Raw genomic sequence first — 15,572 nt, 5'->3', positions numbered from 1 at the left:
ATTTTCTTTATTTTTTCTTCTTTTCTACGTGTTTTTCTTCTTGTTCTTCTTCTTCTCTTTCTATTTCTCTCTTCTCTTCTTTTTCCTTCTCCTTTTCTTTTTCCTTTTTTCCTTTTTTCTTATTTTCTGTTTCTTCCTCTTCTCCTCTTAAGGAAATCAATGGATTCCTATCGCTCTCGCCTTAATATATAAATCACAACAAATAACCCATACATGCCCCACTAAGATGTCTTTTCAGTACCATAAAGTAAAGCGGAGGGTGAGACAACAAAACAAACTTGTAAACCGAGTAAATTCTAAGTAAATATTAACAAACTCAGTTGGATCTTAATTAGTCTCGCCTACTTATATAATTCTTAGCAAATCAACCATCTGTTTTTTTTATTTCAGCAAAATCCGGAACAATGAAGCGATTAAATTGTAGGAAGACTGTATTCATAATATCACTGGGATTCAAATGACTTTTTCCTATCTAAAGAACTATCAACAAATAACTTATGCTAAGATGTCTTTTGAATACAGTAAATCAGAAACAGAAACAGCAAAACCGACTTGCAAACGAAGTGAATTGTAGGAAAATATTAATAAAGTCACTGGGATTCAAATTACTTCACCTATCTATATACAGAACTCTCAACAAATAACCCATGCTTAGATATCTTTTGAATGCATTAAAGCTAAGAGCAGGACAGCGAAACCGATATGCAAACAGACTAAACTATAGGAAGAAGGTAATAATAAAGTCAATAGGATTCAAATTACTCCCACCAGTCTGTAGCACTCTCAACAAATAACCCGTGCTTAGCTGTCTTTTGAATACAGTAAAGCAGAAACCAGGAGAGCGAAACCACTTTGCGAACAGACTAAATTATAGAAAATTTGTATAAATAAAATGACTTGGATTCGAATCATTCCCACCTATCTATAGAACTCTCAAGAAAAAAAAAAAACTCAAGCTTAAATGTCTTTTGAATACGGTAAAGCAGAAACCAGGAACAGAGAAACCGACTTGCTAACTGTGAGTAAATTGTAGGAGGACGAAGTTAACGTAGATTTAGTTGTGTTGTTGGCTCAGAGTTTAGCAGGATGAGGTAGTGGCCTTGTTGTGGCGCACTGTGAGGGTGTTAATCTTATCTGCCTCCTTACTACGGGTGCTTATTCACGTTTATCGGCCTCTTGTCGTGAATTTGTCCGGTGCGTCACTCTTACTCTCTTTCTCTCTTTCCCATTCTCATTTTCAATCAGTTTTTTTGTAATCACAGTGTAAGGTTTTGGTTTGATGCGAATGTGGTACAAGTGCTTCTTATTTGTATGTCCATACTTTTTTTTAATTGTTATGAATCTTTAAATATTTTTAGTTATTTATTACTTTTTTGTATATATGTGAGTTATATAAATGTTGGTTAACATTTTTTTTTATCTATTACCCGATCTACCTATCTATTTATCTATTTCCTTTCGACCTTTATCTTAACCTTTATTTATCTTTATCTTTATATTCCTTTATGTTTTATATCTTTATTTCCTAATGTTTTTTTTTTTTTTTTTTTTTTTTTTTGCTTTCCCCTTTGAAATAATCATGTTTTTCTATCCATGTATTTACGAAAACAAACCCTCTTATGAATACAATTAACTTTCGACAACATTGTGCCTAGATAGCTCAGTTGGGAGAGCGTTAGACTGAAGATCTAAAGGTCCCCGGTTCGATCCCGGGTCTGGGCAAACATTTTAATCATTGCTTCCTCTGTATTCCTATTATAACCACCATGCTTCCTCTATATTCCTTTATAACCATCAACCTTCCTTTATAACCACCATGGTTCCTCTGTATTCCTTTATAACCATCAACCTTCCTTTATATTCCTTTATAACCATCAAGCTTCCTCTGTATTCCTTTATAACCATCAAGCTTCCTCTAAATTCCTTTATAACCACCAAGCTTCCTCTATATTCCTTTATAACCACCAAACTTCTATATTCTTTTATAACCACCATGTTTCCTTTATATTACTTTATAACCACCATGTTTCCTTTATGTTCCTTTATAACCACCATGCTTCCTCTATATTCCTTTTTAACCAACAGAGATATTCATAGTTTAGAGGTATCCATAGTTCTTCAGAAGTATTCATAGTTCTTCATAGTTTAGAGGTAATCATAGTTCATTTTCCCATGCAGGTATTCATAGTCAAGAGATTGCATGGTCTATCTACACAAGTATTCATAGCCTTGCGCAGTATTCATAGTTTATCTACAGAAGTATCCAGAGTCTATTTGCTGAGGTATTCATAGTCTAGTCATAGTCTGTATTTATCCCCCATCTCTGTCTCTCTCTCTCTCTCTCTCTCTCTCTCTCTCTCTCTCTCTCTCTCTCTCTCTCTCTCATGAACTACTTATGAGATGTCTCGCGTCTTGCTCAACTTCTAATAACTCCAATTACTGACTGGGACTCCTGCACATGGTGGTAATTTGCTGCTGCGCTTTCATTGACTCTCCAGGCTCGACCTTGTCATTGGAAGATAAATGCTGCAGTCTGGATAATCTCTGACCTACCGACAATAGAGTGCAAGTCTAGTTCTAATGGTTTTAATTAAGCATCACTACCAATATCCACGTTATCCTTGTATCAAATTGCCATTGTGTTCAAGACGACATCCGGGTAAGCTCGTAAGACACCCACACATGTTCCTAGACCATCAAAGAGACCGATGTTGCTAAGGCTGGACTACATCAACTTTGTTATTCAAAAGATGAGGAAGATATAAATAAAGAGATAAACTAGTTACTCTCTGTTAATAAGGGATAAAATGCAGTGTGAAGGATTATAAAGATGAAAGGCATTAGATCAAAGGAAAAAAAAGAGAAAAATAATATGAAAATAACCAGGCAATTGGCAACACACTCAGCACTGCAAGCTGTGACATGGTTTCAGAATATAAAGAGATGATCTGCTGTCTTCAGGAAAAAGAACGACGAGACATTACTGTAAAGGAGAAAGAGACGTGAAAAGAAGAGGAATCAGTAATGCACAACACTGACAGAAGATGATGAGGTTTGGAAATGTAAAAAGTATATGTATATACAGTTTGTGGTTTTACGGAAAGGAGAGAGACGGTAGAGGAGAGCCATTGCAGTATAGAGAAGTGCGAAGAAATGAGGAATATACATACAAAAAGAAAGAAAAAAAAAAACACGAACGAATGATATGACAAGCTACAATAACGTAGAAAAATACACTTTACGCTCTTACGGAAGATAAGAGACGGACGAAACATTATGGTTTAAAAAAAATCACAAAGAAAAGAAAGAATGAATCAGTACCGAGGAAAAAAAAAAAAGGATGAAAAATAATAATGCAAAACACCAACAACACTAACAAAATATACAGAAAGACTTAATAACGTAAAAATATAATAGATTTCACGGTCATACGGCAAAAGAAGAAATAAAGGAAACGGTATAACACACACACCGCGTAGTGTAGTGGTTAGCACGCTCGACTCACAATCGAGAGGGCCGGGTTGGAGTCCCGGGAAGCGGCGAGGCAAAAGCCTCTTAATGTGTGCCCCTGTTCACCTAGTAGTAAATAGGTCCGGGATGTAACTCGAGGGGTTGTGGCCTCGCTTTCCCGGTGTGTGTTGTGTATGATGTGATTTCAGTCCTACCCGATGATCGGTCTATGAGCTCTGAGCTCGCTCCGTAATGGGGAAGACTGGCTGGGTGACCAGCAGGCGACCGAGGTGAATTACACACACACACACACACACACACACACACACACACACACACACACACACACACACACACACACACACACACACCAAGAAAAGGAGAAGGATTCAGCAAGGCACTCATCACTGACACACTCAAGTCTTGCAGTTTTCCGCCGCCTGTCAGCAAGATCCTCTCCCGCACCGCTTGCTGCTGACACTCTTCCTCCATTCCTGATTCACAAGTTGTCTCGCTCAAACAACACTCCCGCACTCCCACGCGCCCCACACACACTGCTTCCACGCTCTACAATACATTTTACCATCAAAACAAGAAGCCTGGGTGCCGATAACACGATCTCTTGAATTTAGTAAAGAGAGAGAGAGAGAGAGAGAGAGAGAGAGAGAGAGAGAGAGAGAGAGAGAGAGAGAGAGAGAGAGAGAGAGAGAGAGAGAGAGAGAGAGAGAGAGAGAGAGAGAGAGAGAGAGAGCCTATCCACATTTTTAATCCTTGAGTACCACGAAGTTTTTTCATATTTATTTTGCCGAGTATTTGGTGATTTTATAAAGCTTCAGAAACTTATGTGGGGATTAAAATAGTGAGGATTGTGTCCATAAATCTTCTGACCTCCATAAACCCTTCCTAATGTCACTAAAATGGTCTAATGGTACACAAATATCAAGATAAAACTGTTTCCCAGTATTAAAGGGGTTAATATAGCAATGAATATCTTTCTTCTATCATCCTCACTATACCACACCACAACACTACCACCTAACACCACCTCCCTAACTGCACCACATACTTTAAACCACTCCAATGTTCCCCTTCCCTTCCATTCCCTTAACTTTCCTTTCCTTTCCCTCTTTCCCATGTACCCAGGAACCACCAAGAGCAGCGTCCTTTACTAAATCCATTCTTTTTTCCCACACTCCCTTCAAAACCCCCACGCCCCGACCCTGCCAGACCCGCCCCGCCCCTTCCTATGTGACCCCACCTAGAGCAGTCTAAGAGAAGCACAAACTTGACCCCTTTTTTTAGACTATTTTTTTCAGTCAGCGTGTATTGAGGCGCTGTGCAACCATTATGCTGTAAAATAAAGGGGGTTATGCTGTTCCTTTGTCTGTGCTGAGTGTCTGAATGGGGGGAGCGTATGGCGAGAGAGAGAGAGAGAGAGAGAGAGAGAGAGAGAGAGAGAGAGAGAGAGAGAGAGAGAGAGAGAGAGAGAGAGAGAGAGAGAGAGAGAGAGAGAGAGAGAGAGAGAGAGAGAGAGAGAGAGAGAGAGGAGGGAAAGGAGACCATGTGCAAAGGACGAGTGAGGAGGAGGAAGGGTTGGAGGGAGGGAGGGAGGGTAAGAGGGAGAGGGAGAACTAAAGAGAACTGGAAAAAAATGAAGAGGAGAGAAAGGAGGGAAAGAGAGGAGGGAGGGATGAAGGGGAAGTGGTGTACAAGCGGGGAGAGAGAGAGAGAGAGAGAGAGAGAGAGAGAGAGAGAGAGAGAGAGAGAGAGAGAGAGAGAGAGAGAGAGACGACACGTAAGTCAATACTATCAATATAAGAACACACTCAGATTAGAAAAATATCCTCTCTCTCTCTCTCTCTCTCTCTCTCTCTCTCCCTCAGGAACCCCTCGTGTCCCCTCGGTACCTGGGAGACTAATTAGAACAGGTACGCGCAGGTAATGAACACGATGAACAGGTAACTTAGAGCAAACTCACAAGAATATAACAAAGAGAGAGAGAGAGAGAGAGAGAGAGAGAGAGAGAGAGAGAGAGAGAGAGAGAGAAATTAAACTCCCGAAATTAAGATAACTATGTCATGATCTATATTCCATGAAGGAGGTCGGAAGCATTAGTACTAATTAGTCTTAACCTATACCAATTTAAGGCATCAAAGCTAATGAACTTAATTGGCATATGGGATTGAAAGGAGAGATCAGAGAGAAAGACAGAGAACGAGAGAGAGGGAGAGAGAACGGTGGGTGGGGGGGGGCGAGAGAGCTGAGTAGAGAGGGAGAGGGAGGGAGAAAAAGAGAGGAAGAAAACTGAGTAGAGGAAGGGAGGGAATAGAATGAGGAGGAAAAAGGAACTATGGAAAAAAAGGGAGAACATGCGTAGAGGTAAATGAAGTCAAGAGGTCAGAATGTGAGGAAATTGACCCAGAAAACTGAGGTCAGAGAAGGAGGAGGAGGATGAGGAGGAGGAGGAGAAGGAGGAGGAGGAGGAGGAGGAGGAGGAGGAGGAGGAGGAGGAGGAGGAGGAGGAGCAGAAGGAGGCGAGGTCAGGGAGTCCACAAGCTAACCCAGCAACACAATCTGCTTTCATGAAGAGGTGAAGAATGAATGAGAGAGAGGGAGAGGTGCGGGCGAGTGCGAGGGGAGCGAGAAATGAAGAGCGACGGAGGAGGAGTTGAGAGAGAGAGAGAGAGAGAGAGAGAGAGAGAGAGAGAGAGAGAGAGAGAGAGAGAGAGAGACTTTTAGGACCTGCTTGAGAGTTCTTTGTGGCCAGAATTCTCTCTATTGATTGTTGATGCCGAAAGCACAAACATCCCCCTCATTCCCCCTTCTCTCCATTCCTCCCCCCTTTCTCTCCACTCCCTTTCCTCCTCTCCTTTCCTGTCGACCCTGTTTTCTTTTCCTCCTCCTCCTCCTCCTCCTCCTCTCTCTTCTAGTCCTTTCATTTCATTTCCCCTCCCACCCTTCCAAGTTTCAATACCGTCTGAAGTCTGTCTGCATGGCTGTCTGCCTGCCTGACTGAATACCTCTCTCTCTCTCTCTCTCTCTCTCTCTCTCTCTCTCTCTCTCTCTCTCTCTCTCTCTCTCTCTCTCTCATTTCGATTGTTCCTCCTTACTCCTCCGCTCTTCGCTTACCTCTTGTCCTCTTCCTTTCTCTCCCATCCTCCTCTCTTTTCCCCCTCTCGCATTTTTTATCCTTCCATCTCTCTTTCTCTTTTCATTTCCTTCCTGTTCCTCTTTCTCTCTCTCTTTCTCTTTTCCTAATCTCTTAATCTAATTTGATTTAATCTCTAATCATTTCTGTAAGTTTGGATAAGCTTTCAATTTTAGTTAATGAGTAGTTGTTGTAATGGTAGGGGTAGTGGTAGCAGTGGTGGTAGTGGTGGTAGTAGTAGTAGTAGTAGTAGTAGTAGTAGTAGTAGTAGTAGTAGTAGTAGTAGTAGTAGTAGTAGTAGTAGTAGCAGTAGTAGTAGTAGTAGTAGTAGTAGTAGTAGTAGTAGTAGTAGTAGTAGTAGTAGTAGTAGTAGTAGTAGTAATAGCAATTTGTGAGATTCAAGCAAAGCAGATAAAGAAAAGAAAAGGGAACTAAAGATAATGACCGAGAGAAAAAATGGAGAAAAGAAAGAAAAAGAAAGAAAAAAATATAGAAATATACATTACTTACACCAATACCCCCCAAAAAAAAAATTTCCATAAGCAACACCAAAACCCCCCGAAAGTCCCACCAACACTAATCTCTCTCCCACCACCAGCATTCCTCCTTCACTGCACCCAAAATTGAAGCATCACTCTACCACGTCACCCTCGCCCTCCTTCCCTCGTCAGCACACACCAGGCTGCCTCAGATCCACCTCTCCATGCTACTCCACTCTACTCCACTCTCCTTAAGCGTCCACTCTCTTCCACACGCTTCTTTACCTTATACCTCTTCCTTTATTACTCTCTTCCTTGTTATGATTTTGTGGTTTTGTTTAGTTTGCGGGTTTTCCTTACTCTCTTTACTTGATATGATCGTCTCTCTCTCTCTCTCTCTCTCTCTCTCTCTCTCTCTCTCTCTCTCTCTCTCTCTCATGTATCCTCCAGAGGGCAGCCACTCCCCTCTCATCGACTCTCTCTCTCTCTCTCTCTCTCTCTCTCTCTCTCTCTCTCTCTCTCTCTCTCTCTCTCTCTCTCTCTCTCTCTCTCTCTCCTTCTTTGATGACTTAATATTTTTTTACTCCTGAATCGAGCAAGAGCTTCCTCCACTCTCTCTCTCTCTCTCTCTCTCTCTCTCTCTCTCTCTCTCTCTCTCTCTTCTAGGTTAATTGAGACCTTGTGTGGACTGGATTTGTGAGAGGAATAAACTCTTACTCTTGGTCTGCTTTTCCTTCACATGTGGAAGAAGGAAAAGGAGAGTGGAAGGGAGAGGGGAGAAGGGAAGGGAGAGAAAGAAAGGGAGGTGTGGGGAGTGAGGGAACGATGGGGATGGGAGAGGGGAAAGGGAGAGGAGAAGAAATGTTTGTGAAGTGTTATGAATGATATTTTCGAGGAGGAGGAGGAGGAGGAGGAGGAGGAGGAGGAGGAGGAGGAGGAGGAGGAGGAGGAGGAGGAGGAGGAGGAGGAGGAGAAAGGCATTGTTTACCTCCATTCCTCCCTCTATTCTTTCTTTTCATTTTTTCTTCGTTATCATTTGAGTTTCATATTTCTGCAAGTTTCCCCTTCTTCTTGTGCAAAATTCTCTCTCTCTCTCTCTCTCTCTCTCTCTCTCTCTCTCTCTCTCTCTCTCTCTCATTTCCTATCAAATTACCTTCACTAATCTTTTGTCTCCTTTCTTCTTCCTCTTCGATTGCAAAAACTATATACAAGTCAATATATTCCTCAAAATTTCTGATTAGTCATTAATTATTTCCTCTTTTCCTCTTCTACTTTTATTTCCCTTCGGACAAAAATGCAACTCTTTCTGATTACTCTTTGTTTTCTCTTCCTTTCTTTCTTTTTTTATTTCTTTCTTTACTGCATCTGTTGTTCTTCCCAATCCTTTGTGAGAATTCTAGGGAAACTCTCTCTCTCTCTCTCTCTCTCTCTCTCTCTCTCTCTCTCTCTCTCTCTCTCTCTCTCTCTCTCTCTCTCTCTCTCATATCTTTCTTTTATATTCATGGTTCTTTGTTTTGTTCACTCGTCTTCTCTTTCTCCCCCTCCTCTTCCTCTTCTTCTTACTCCTCCATTTCTTTTAATTTCTTTTTTCATCTTCTGGTTCTTCGTATATTCCTATCTTACTATCTTCCAATAACTATTTTCTTCCTCTTCCCCTCATTCTTACATTTTTTTTTCTATCCATCTTCCCATTTATCTCAAAGTCTTCCTTCCCTTCCCATCTCCCTAGCAACTTTCTTTCTCCCTCTCTCCCTTCACTATTATACCATCACACTATCATCATTTCTTTCACCTCATCCTCACAAATAACATTCCTCTTTTCCCCATCTCCTTCACAATCCTTCCTTTTCCTCTTTTCATCATCTTCATAATCCTTTCTCTCCTCACCCCATCTCTCTCAATATCTTTATTTTAATTTCCCTAACTTCTTCACTACCTTCTTCATCTTCTCTTCTTCAAAACTCCCCAAAACACTTTAACAAAATAATCCCTTTAAAAAACCAGATTATGCATAATTTTTTTTTTTTCAACAAGAATTATATTAAGTCTGTGTTACTACTTATTTTTCATTCGTGTATAATTTTTTCCTCTTTGCTTTCATCCGCCCCATTTTCTTCTTTCCAGCTTTTTACCCTCATTTTTTCTCTTTTCCTCTGATGACTGACACAAAGGGAGAGTTTTTCCATTTTCCCCTGACCCCCTTTGGAACACCGCCCCTCTCCCATCCCCCACACTTATCCCCTTTCGTGAAACTCGCAAGAAATTACCCCTGCCCCCCTCTTTACCCTTTTTCTTGCTTCCACGCTCTCCTTTGTTTCCCTTTTTATACATTTTTTTCTTTAAGTTTGAGAGGAGTAATTTTTATCCTTTCCTTTGAGTTCTTTTCATGACAGCTTTAACTTTTTCAATGCCACATTATTTTGTTCGTATTCTCCTACTTTCCATTCACTTTTGTAGTTTCATCGATATTTGTCTAGCCGAGGAAAGGCAGCGCCGAGCCAGTAGTGAGTATTTAGACATCCGTTTATCTTCTACATACCTTTTCGAAACATTGCACCACCATTACCATCATTACCTCTCTCCTCGTCACTAACCACCATCATCAACATCACAAAATCTTAAATATAAATGGAAAACAAATATCTTTTCCATAGAGAGAGAGAGAGAGAGAGAGAGAGAGAGAGAGAGAGAGAGAGAGAGAGAGAGAGAGAGAGAGAGAGAGAGAGAGAGAGAGAGAGAGAGAGAGAGAGAGAGAGAGAGAGAGAGAGAGACGTAGGTGGGGGAGAAGAAAAGAAGAACGCCTCATCATGTTGTTTGCATTGCTCTGTCCTCCTCACCCCTGTCATGTTGCCTTCGTTTACCTTGCACTACGGCGACGGGAGCGAGACGCGGGACGGGGAGAGGGCGGAAGAGGGAAGAGAGAGGGACGGGAGAGGGTGGGAGAGGGTCAGGGAGAATCAGGGAGAGGAGGTGGGAGGCGACAAGGAACTAGAGGACTGGCTTCCCCACGCATCAAAGAGAGAGGAGCAGCTTGTGAGGCAGCAAGCAACAATGGCCTGCCTCCCTCCCTGCCTCGCCAGCCTGAGGGGTCGAGCGAGGGGAGGAAGAGCACGAGCTGGAATAGGAGTAGGAGTAGATATAGAGGAGGTAGAGGAGGAGGAGGAGGAGGAGGAGGAGGAGGAGGAGGAGGAGGAGGAGGAGGAGGAGGAGGAGGAGGAGGAGAGCAACCATCTACAATCTACATCCTCTCATCTCATTCGAAAGACCGACAACCCTTCCGTTCTTCAACTTCGATCCTACATCACTCACGTTTCTCAGCTCCTCCTCCTCCTCTTCCTCTCCTTCCTCTTCCTCCTACTTACCTCCCAGCAGTTCTTCTTCCTTCCCCCTTCTTGACCTACCCAGTACGGCTCAGGGCAGGCTGACCCCTTACTATAAAATGCAAAAGAATCACTCTCCTCAAGATTGCTCGCTCTTGTTGCCGTGTGTGTCTTAGCCCCGCCACCACCCACCGCCCACCGCAGGGACCACCGAACAGCCCACCCGCCCACCGTCCACTCATCCTCCTAGCCCAGCCACCCAGACACGCAGTCCATCTCATCCTCCCTTGGGTCATTCTTCTCATTCTCCTCCAGTGTTATATTCGTGTTCGCTTCGTCTTACTGATCTTCTGTCTGGATTTAACTTCTAGAATTCACGGTGAATTTAATCCCTTCAGTACCATGACGCGTTTCCATGATCATTCTGTTTCTATTTGGTGATTTTATACAGCTTCAAAAACTCTTGTGAGGGATTAGAATAGTGAAGACTGTGGCCATTAATCTTCTGACCTCCATAGATACTTCCTAATAGCAATGAAATAATCTAATCGTACACAAATCTCAAGACAAAAATGTGTCTCAATATTGAAGGGGGTTAATATATAGTACTTGGAATGTTATGAAATTAGGAAACTTTGTTAGATTTTTATTAGGGACAATAGATAGGCAGGTACACGGATAGGTAGATGAATAGTTAGATAGATCTATGAACGTAAGAGTCACATAAAAAGATTAACCACTAAAAGGTCCACATTAAATGATAAACAGATGATATACATAACCCCTGAGTTTTAATTTAGTCAGTTTACCTTTAGAAGATTTTACACTAGCAAAGAGAAATGCCAAAGAAGCCAAAGAGGAAAATATGAAACGAGAAGAAAAAGGAAAGTTAGAATCAAAATAAAAAAAAAAACCTGAAACAAACCAGGTGAAAAATAAATGAATAAACAGGTTGAAATAAATGACAAAAGAGAACAAAATGAACAAAGAAAGCAGAAAAGCAAAAAAAGAGAGAGACATAAAATTGAGAAGAACATATATGAAAATAAATAGGAGAGAGAGAAAAGAGGTCAGTGAGTGAAGTCGAGAAGGAAGTAGAAAACAGAACAGAAAAATAAACAAAGACACTTATACACACACACACAAAAAAAAAAAAACATGTACCACCACCACCACCACCACCACCACAGTCAAAGGTTAGCACACCTGAGCAAAACGGACGTCCAGGTAATTTCAAAAAGCAAACAGCCGCCAACAAGTGATGAAATAAAAGATACAACTTGAGATATGAAGACAGAGAAAGAGAAAAGGATGATTCACAACACCTGCACCGCCGCTCGTAAAGGAAAGATACAACAAGGAGTAAGATAAACAACATTACGTTTAACTAGCGCGAAATGTTTATTAGAAATGTTTATTAGGCAACGTAAAGGTGAGAGGGACGGACGGCTCAGAGAGAGAGAGAGAGAGAGAGAGAGAGAGAGAGAGAGAGAGAGAGAGAGAGAGAGAGAGAGAGAGAGAATGGAGCAAGACAAAAACTGAGGGAAGGAAAAGCGATTACAAATGCGTGGAAAAATGGATAGATACACAAATAGATAAATTAAAGAGATAGACAAACAGGCTAAGAGATTGTGAATAGACAGATGGATAGATAGGCACAAACAGATAATATAAATACAGAGATAGAAAGACAGCCAGATAGATTGATAGAAAGACGTATAGAGTAAAAACACACACACACAGACACACACACACACACACACACACACACACACACACACACACACACAGTGAAAGAGGCTCTGTAACGAACACGAGAGAAAATGCACATGATAAACATAAGGAAAATGAAGAAAATGAGAAGACATGAACCCCACGACCAAGATACGAAAGAGAAAGGCCAACATTACGGAGATACGCGATACGGAAAGCTGAAAAATAACGACAGATAAAGACAAAACGATAAAAAAAATAATGATGAAAGGGACAAGAGACAAAACCTTAAAAGCCGCACCGCCGCTCCAAGACAGAGGAGGAGGAAGAGGAAGAGGTGGAAGAGGAAGAAGACTCACCATCATCTATCACGGAGATGAAGCGATTGGAGAGAGAGAGAGAGAGAGAGAGAGAGAGAGAGAGAGAGAGAGAGAGAGAGAGAGAGAGACTGTATGGGAGGGAAGAGAGTTGAGGAAAGGAAAGGGAGGGGAAGAGGAGTATGTGAGGAGGAAGTTTGAGGAGTGATGGAGTGTGAGGGGATACTATGAGAATGAAGGGGAGCAGTGGTATGAGGAGGGAAATATGGGGGGATACAGTAGAGAGGAAAAGGGGAAAAGTGCTATTTACTTGCTCTCTCTCTCTCTCACTCTCTCTCTCTGTGTGTGTGTGTGTGTGTGTGTGTGTGTGTGTGTGTGTGTGTGTGTGTGTGTGTGTGTGTGTGTGTGTGTGTGTGTGTGTGTGTGTGTGTGCATATCACCCGTATTTTCTCCATCTCTGTACCAATGTGATGTTTGTCTGTCTGTCTAATTGTCTGACTATATGCTTAAACAACAACAAAATAAAGAGAACATAAATACTCAAAGAACAAACTAATTTATACACAAGTTCCTCTTCCTCTTCACTCTTACTCCACCCTTGGCTCTTCTTACGAGGTCACAAGCCCATACAATGTCACGCTACTGGTCAGGTCATGAAAGAAGGTTCAGGTCACACGCTCTCCATTGACCCAGCAAATGAAGGTCACCGGGAAAGGGGAGATGGGGAAAGGGTGATGGGAAAGATGGGAAGGGGAGATGGCGGGATGAGAAGATAACAGTGAAAAGGGAAGGGAAAACAAAAATAGTATAATTGGATATTCTCTCTCTCTCTCTCTCTCTCTCTCTCTCTCTCTCTCTCTCTCTCTCTTTAAGAAGATTTACCCACTTTTCTCTATTCCCTGTCTTTCATTCTTGCATTTTTCACTCCCTCTCGTTTCGTCTCGTCTCTCTCTCTCTCTCTCTCTCTCTCTCTCTCTCTCTCTCTCTCTCTCTCTCTCTCTCTCTCTGACTTTAGGGAGAATAATCTTCCTTCCTTGAGTCATAAAAGATTTATTACTAAGATCTTGGAATCGTCACGGAGAGAGAGAGAGAGAGAGAGAGAGAGAGAGAGAGAGAGAGAGAGAGAGAGAGAGAGAGAGAGAGAGAGAGAGAGAGAGAGAGAGAGAGAGGTGAGATAGCGTCATGAAAACTTAATAAAAATTTCACAAGGTCATTTCTCTAGCAATTCACGATCTTCTGCCAATCTTGGGTTTTCCTCGAATTCTTCACCTCTTCACTGGTGGCGTTTCTCTTTATTTCGCCATTTTTTCTTCGATTTTTTCATTTTGTTCTATTCTTGTTTTTGTTCCTCTTTCCTTCTTTATCTTATCATGTTTAGTTGTCCGTTACATTTATCTATTTGTTATTTTTTCTTTTTTTTTCTTCCTTATATTTTCTAGTTTTTTTAGTTTCCTCACCCTTTTCTCTAACTTTAGAATCTGTCTTTTCTTCCTCTTCTTCCTCCTTATTCTTCTCCCCCCGACTTCTTCTTTCCATAGAAAATACCGAATCTTAAGGGTAAACTGAAAAGTAAAATGTTCAGTTATCTGCTAAACAAACTCTTCATTCATATATATTTATATCTTCAAATTTACTTTTGTTAGTCTTACTTTTATATTCTACTTTATTTTCTCTTTAGCCGGTTTCCTCCTTTGCTTATTTATCTTTACATCTCCTTTGCCCATTTCCTATTTCCACCATCACTTTTCTTTCTTCTTCTCATCTAAATATTTATTCTTCTTTCGTTCGTTTCTTCTTTTTCTTCCTTCCTTCATTTCTTTTCTCCCATAACCTCTTTTCTATCATATATCTTTATGAGTTTTTTTCATCCACTTTCTTGCACTTTTATTGCTAACACTTCTTTCTCCTCTTCCTCCTCTTCCTCATCCTTGTTCATCTACTTTATTTTTCTTCTTGTTCTTCTTTCCTTTTGTTTTCATTTTTACTACTTTTTACTCATTTCTTCTTTCCTTTTATTTTTCCTTCTTTTAGCATTTTTTTACTCTTCTCTTCCTCCTTTTCCTTCTTATCCAACAACGTCTTTCATCTTCCCTTTCTTTATCTTTCTTCTACTTATTTTATTCTTACTCTTAGTCTTGGTTGTCCTCTTCCTCCTCCTCTTCCCCTTCCTCCGCTCAAATACTAGCAAAACTCTAAATAACCCTAGAAAAAAAAAACTTGCCATATTATCCCAAGCCAATGCTAATATCCACTCTTTACATACCTTCTTCAACTTTTCTCACTTATATTTTTATTTCTTTTACATTTTTTTTTTACTTTGATTTGTGATACGGCAGGTGAGGGGAAAGGAAGAGGTATATGGGGGGTTGAGGGGAAAGGAGGGTCCTGATTGGGTGGAATTGGTTTCACTTCGATGAGGGGAAACGAGGGGACACAATGACGAGGGGAAATTGTGTGTGTGGCAAGGGAAGAGAAGGGGAGAGAGGGGTGAGGGGTGAAGGGGAGCATATGAAGGGGGTGGTGGTGGTGGGAGTATTCAGGGTAAGTGAGGGGAAGTAGTGAGGGGATGTACAGGAGGAGAGGGAGGAAGGAAAGGTAGGAAGAGAGGGGTTGTTATTTTTGTTGTTGTTGTTATTGGTGGTGGTGGTGGTGGTGGTGGAGGTATTTGTGGTGGTGGTAGTGGTGGTGCAATTGTTGGTGTTATTTTGTAGTTATCATTTTTGTTATTAGTCTATTATTTGGTGTTGTTCTTATCTTATCGTTATCACGGCTCCTGTTATTTTTGTTCTTAGTCTTTCTGTTCTTTCTTTTGTAGATATTGTTCTCCATTTAATCATTCTTTATTCTACTTCTCTTTTCCTTCCTTTACTTCTCTTCTCCCCACCTCCTTGTCTAATACACTGCTTCACTTACTTATTTTCCTATTTTCAACTTCATTTTCTTTATTTTCTCATTGTGTATCTTGTATTTCACATCCACAAAATAACAATCTTTTCTTTCTCCTTTTTCTTACTGCTACTCCCCCTCTTACTCCTCCTCTCCTCGTTTCTCCCTCGGCAATTGTTAGCATTAGTACTAAAAATAAGTCGAGGTTACACGCGCAGAACCTTCCCTAGAGAAATAAATCTTGCTTAGGTGGAGACGA

The 15,572-nt window shown here is 41.1% G+C and overlaps 1 non-coding gene across 1 annotated transcript; it reads left to right on the top strand.

Annotated features, from left to right (window-relative positions):
- The first annotated feature begins 1,649 nt into the window (after nt 1-1,649).
- Nucleotides 1,650-1,722, top strand: Trnaf-gaa. Its single transcript has one exon. It is a non-coding gene; the product is annotated as a tRNA-Phe (tRNA).
- The last annotated feature ends 13,850 nt before the right edge of the window (nt 1,723-15,572 follow it).

Source organism: Portunus trituberculatus, chromosome 19 (genome assembly GCF_017591435.1).
Source record: "Portunus trituberculatus isolate SZX2019 chromosome 19, ASM1759143v1, whole genome shotgun sequence".
Lineage (NCBI taxonomy): Eukaryota > Metazoa > Arthropoda > Malacostraca > Decapoda > Portunidae > Portunus > Portunus trituberculatus.
This window is presented reverse-complemented; position numbering and strand designations above follow the sequence as displayed.